At 33.2% G+C, this 6,179-nt stretch overlaps 1 pseudogene; it reads right to left on the bottom strand.

Moving 5' to 3' along the window:
• Positions 1-3,287: 3,287 nt before the first annotated feature.
• On the bottom strand, positions 3,288-4,565 carry LOC100666641 (olfactory receptor 5K4-like; annotated as a pseudogene).
• Positions 4,566-6,179: the final 1,614 nt, after the last annotated feature.

The raw sequence follows: 6,179 nt of genomic DNA on the forward strand, positions 1-6,179 counted from the left end.
TTCTTTTTCTCATTTTTATAAAAGAAATAGAAGAAATATACATCAGAAACCAGTGAAAATAATTATTGCTTAATGAAATTATCATTACCAGTGAAAATCACTTATAGGTCTCCTTGGAAAATTGTGTAACTCCAGTTCTGAGGTAGTAAATGCAGGAGAGTAGTTTAGATATTTTGAACAAGAGAACGAGGAATCTGTTAGAATCTCCTGGTGTCATATCTGAAGGACTTAGGAATCAACTGAAAGTTTTTGAGTTAATTATCTATTGACCAAAGGCGGGACACTGTTGACATCAAAAGTTACCATAATTATAATGGATTTGAACTGATAAGATACATTAAAATGCCTAAGTTAATAATGTTAATTTAAAAATTACTAGTGATCTTCATAGGCTATAATAACTTAGTATTCTGAAAACTAATAATTAAATTTATTTAGTCTGCTCTCTTACGTGAATTACATTCATTTTGTACTATTAAGCTTGTCTTCATTAAGGAAGTAAAGCTGTGGGTCCTTAAACTTGAAAGAGAGGAAAGAAGGAATGAAGGGAGAAAGGAAGGAATGAAAGAAAAGAAGGGAGTGAATGAGGGAGGCAGAGAGCCAATAAAAGAGAAAGGAAACAAAAATGAATGAAAAAGAAAAACATAGACCTTCATTATGAGATTTCATAAAGCCAAGAATAATGAGAAATTCCTAAATGCTTTTAGAAAGACAACAACAACAACAACAAAATGAGAATCAGAATGATAAGCAATTTATCAAAAGCAACACAGCATACTAGGATAAAAAAAAAAAAACAGGATATAAAGCAAAAATTCCATCCGAGTTTGGTAGGAAAATTATTTCAAATTTAAAATTCTTTACAAACCAACTATTATTCATATATGAGGAAAGAACAAAGATCGCTTATAACATGTCTGGACTTCAAATCTTGACTGTCAAAAAGGATGACAATATTTTTCAGCATAATGAGACAATGAACAATGAAGATGAAGACAGAGATCTTGGAAACAGAGTGTCTAACACAGGAAATTGGGAAAGGGAAGTCTCAGCGTGACAGCTGTGCACTGGGTCTATAGAACAGCCTCTCTAGACTGGAGAGGGAGGACTAAAAGCACCAGGACAGAAGTCTCCAAGAAAACGAAAGAATAAAAGTTTATTTAATCTAAATGAGTTTTTGAAGAATATATTTGATAGGCACAAGTGTGAATCTAACTCAGCAAAAGGGAAGATAAAATTTTTATTATTAAAAAAACTCACAAAATCATACAGAAAAGGAAATATAAGCATGACACACACATTCTCTTAGCAGTGAAAAGTATTTGCAAGTCCCTAATAAAAACTGATGTTCAAATTACTGAAAATCGTCATATACCATCAAGGAAGAGGAAAATGGGAGACTTTAAACAAACAAACGAATGAATTTCTAATTAGTATAAGTAAAGGAGCGCTGGTGGTGGAGTGGTAAAGCCATCAGCTGCTAACCGAAATGTCGGACAGTTGGAAGCCAACAGCTGCTCTGAGGAAGAAGGATGTGCCAGCCTGCCTCTTTAAAGATTACAGCCTTGAAAAACCTGTGGGGCAGTTCTCTGTCTCATAGGAATCACTATGAGTCGGAATCAACTTGATGCCAATGGTTTATAACAGGAAGTTAGTTAATATGTCTACAATTGACAATAACAAACATGATGTTAAATTTACGGAGAAGTAGCTACAAAATTAGAAAGTGGTTGCAACTGGAATGTATAGATTATGGTGGGTAGAACACTATAGTTTTTGAAATACATTGTTAGTACTATTTTAAAAATTGGTTTGTCTTAAATTTAAAAGGAATGTAAGAATTGAAAGCAGGGAGACCAATTTGAAGCTATTAGTATTGTTCAAATGAGAGATGATGGCAGCGTGGAATGGTGTGCAGGAAGCTGTAATGGGGACATGTGGGCACATTTAAGATATACAGATATTTCCCGACTTAAGACTAGGTTCTGTTCCAATGACTCCATCGTGAATCAGTTCTGATATGTCAAATACCTTAGTTTTCTTTTTTAGGTATCATTACTATTGCCTTTTATTATTAGTGTCTTTATAAATCTGGTCTTTATTTGTATTTGGGGGTTGACATGAGAATGATCACATCAGCAAATTATGGGCCACAACATTGTATGTAGTACATATTACTAATACAACATAAGGGTAGAAATTGGGCCCGTCATATTATGTCCTGCAGACTAGCTAGGCTAGAAATAGACCTCATCTGTCCGAACATGAAAAGAAGGCACTCGAACTGGTAAGGGAAGAACTACTTAGCAAACGCTTCTGGGACTATTACTTGTTATCCATTACAAATCAAATTTTAATTCTTATTTCAAAACATTTAAAAATGAATTCCAGTTGAATTAAATGACGTTGATAACAATTCATGCTATATAAAAAAGAACATACGAATCATGTTTACAAAATAACCTCTGAGTGAGAGGGGCATACAAATTTTAAAACCGAAGGGAAAGAAATAGTTAACCCATTTAGGGTACCATTTACTGAACAATTCTTTCTTTTTCATTTATTTATGGTGTACTTCTTACTCCATACAATACACCACTTTTAATAATATGATATGTTCCAGTCATCCATCTACTGATTCTTGATCTAAAAGTTAACAGTTTTAATTATTGGAGCATCATCATATATTTTGATATTTAATACACTAAGTCTATTTGTTTTATGGGTTAATATTTTTTTTTTCTAGAAAATCTGGAATTCTCAATTTTTCTGGTTCCCAAAGAAGTCCTCCTTTGATATTTATTCAAACAAAACTTCTCTGGAATATTTTAAAGACACAGGCAAAAAAAAAAAAGGTACATCCTGACCTCACGCCATGTATTAAATAAGTTTCAGGAATATCAAGAGTTCAGGGCAAAATTTAAACAATCAAAAAAGAAGAGAAATCAAAAGAAAGAGAAGATGAAGAAGAAAAAGAGAAAAAGAAATTTTGGATAATATCAGACCTCAGATTAAGAAAAGGAATTCTAAACAAATAAGCATAAAAAAACTGTATAAGAAAAATATCAATAAACATAATTATATCACATTAAAATATTTAACAATTATTAAAATGCTATCAACACACTTAGAAACTACTTGCCATAAACAGCCATAGCATTTTAATATCTTCTCTATCAACAGTGGTGCAAATAAATACCAAAAAAAAAAAAAAAAAAAAGATTATAGGGAATAAACATAATTCATACAAGAAATGAAAATGGCCAATAAACACATAAAATATCAGAGTAAGGTTTGGCAGAATATTTTGAAATGCCGTTCATAGTATTTTAAAATACAGCCTAATGATTTAGAGATTAATATTTTGTATAAAACATATTTTTTCTTTTTCTATGGGAGTGTTTTGATAAATTAACCTCAATTTGCTGTAGAAGATAAAGTTTGTTTAAGAATACTGTAGTTTCTCATGGCTTTTTTCAAAACACTTATCACCTCCTTATATCTCAGACTATAAATAAAAGGTTTAATAAAGGAATTATTATTGTACAAAAAATTGTGAAAATTATATCTTTCCCCCCTTCTTGAAAAGATCTAGTATACATGAGGAGACAAATGTAGAATGCTGAGACAGAGAGAAAGTGAGATGCACAGGTAAAAAAGGCTTTGCTTCTCCCATCTTTGGATTTCATTCTGAAAATTGAGAAAAGTGTACAGAGATGAGAGATGAAAACAGTGGCAATGGTGAAGAGTTGAATAGGCATTGAAAAAATACATACCATTAGTTCATTAATAAAAAGGTCAGTACAGAATAGTCTGTACAATGGCAAAATATCACAAAAAAAGTGGTCAATTTGATTAGACCTGCAGAAGGTTAACCTTAACAGAAGCACAACATGAATCATGGAACGCAGCTTACTAGCTATGAAGCTTCTAGTGGTCATCTGAATGCAGAGTTGTTTCGACATCATGGTGTGGTACCGCAGTAGACATAACAGTCATAGGCCATTGCTGCCAGGAGAAAGCAGTCTGCAGTTTCAGCAAGGCAGAGAAAATAAAATTGTGCCATGCATTCACAGAGGGAAATCATTCTGTCCTCAGAAAAGAAGTTCTCTAACATCTTGGGGGTGATGGCACAGGAACAGCAGGAATCCATGAGAGCCAGGTTGCCCAGAAAGATGTACATGGGTGCGTGGAGACGGCGCTCCATGAAAATCAATGCCACCAACCCAAGATTCCCTTCCATGGTGATCAGGTACATAGCAAAGAATACCACAAACAGAAGAATCTTCAGACTTGGGTGATCCGTAAATCTTATGAGTATAAACTCAGTTGTCAAGGAGTAATTGTCCTGGGCCATCTCTGCTTTCCCTGTTGAGATAGGAATCATGGAGAGATAAGATTCTAAATCAGAGTGTGTCTAATTTTCCCTTCAAATTTTCCTTGGACAACAAGGAGTAAAGCCTCTCCTTCAAGCTTCCCCCACTTTTTTATAGGCATACATACTTCCAGGGAAAATTAGTTCCCCAAGCATCATCTTACATGACCTCAAACGCTGAAGCTACACATTCCCAAGAATATTTTGACAATTTCAAGGAAATGCTTGCAGTGAAAAAGTTTGTGTTTATAAATTTATACAAAGAGAATGAACAAATCAGGGTACCCTAGATTTAGTTTCTCAAATATTTCAGTGTCCCTTTTTGTATTGACAACCCTTAAAATGTACATAAAATTTATTTTCCTGAATACATATTTTTTTTTCACTGAGCAAACTTGTTTTATACACTATATTTTTTATACATTATTTTATGTACATTATTTTTGTATGTACTATCCCAGTGGAATGGATATTTTAAAATAGCATACAATATTTACTACAGTAGAAATTGAAGCTGAGAAAATAAAAATATATATTTATTTATCCATTCAAAAATAAAAATAATATAGCTATTACACATTAACTTTATATTAAAAACATATGGAAACTTGAAAGTAGGTACATGGAGACTAGTTTTATCTATTTTTGGCATTTTCTACATTAAAAATTTAAATAAACAACACAACAAAGAGAAAAGGTCAAAATAGTTAACTGCTCCAGGATCAGACATAAAAGAAGTCTTTTTTTTTTTTTTTGTCCTAATTTATTTGTGATGATATTCTTATCATATGCTTGGGTTGGTTTCTAGTCAATCTATCATTTTCCGTGATACGTTTATGGGTTCTTGAACTTATGTGAAGTTGCTTAAACTATTGTACTTTCATCATACATTTTTAAACAGATATTTTATGTCAATCACTTTCAATATTTTCTTGTCTTAGCTTTGGGACAAATTTTGGAACCTCACTAATTTCTAAGAGCAATTATTCTAATATTTTAATGGAATTATAATCAATTCTCATCTAATTAAAAAAACTTACCTAAATAAATTTCCAGACCTACATTAGATCATTCCCCCAAATTATATCCCAGACAAATTCAATAATTAAATGTAAAAAATTGAAGTATCTAAAAATTCCAATGATTCTGAGACTTCAGATTGAGTTTTTTCCTCTTTTAATATGTATATATATATATATTGTGCTTTAAGTGAAAGTTTATAGCTCAAGTTAGTTTCTCATACAAAAATTTATACACACATTGTTATGTGACCCTATTTGCTATCCCTTTCCACCCCGGGTTTCCCATGTCCATTCAACCAGCTCCTTTCCCTTTCTGCCTTGTCATCTCGCCTCTGGGCAGGAGCTGCCCATTTATTCTCATGTTTTTTTTTTTTTTATCTACATGAACCAAGAAGCACACTCTTCACTAGTATCATTTTATATTTTTTAGTCCAGTCCAATCTTTGTTTGAAGAGTTGGCTTTGGGATGGTTTTAGTTCTGGGTTAACAGAGTCCAGGAGCCATGTCTCCTGGGATTCCTCCATTCTTAGACCATTAAGTCTGGTCTTTTTCTGCATTCCACTTTTCTCCTGCTCCACCGGGGACTCTGTTGTGTTTCCTGTTAGGGCAGTCATTGGTGGTACCAAACAAAACCAAACCCACTGCTGTCAAGTCGATTCCGACTCATAGCAACCTTATAGGACAGAGTAGAACTGCCCCATGGGACCGCCTGGCAGATTTGAACTGCCGACCTCTTGGTTAGTAGCTGTAGCACTTAACCAGTACACCACAAGGGTTTCCTC

This window comes from Loxodonta africana, chromosome 20, assembly GCF_030014295.1.
Source record: "Loxodonta africana isolate mLoxAfr1 chromosome 20, mLoxAfr1.hap2, whole genome shotgun sequence".
In the NCBI taxonomy this organism is placed as follows: domain Eukaryota; kingdom Metazoa; phylum Chordata; class Mammalia; order Proboscidea; family Elephantidae; genus Loxodonta; species Loxodonta africana.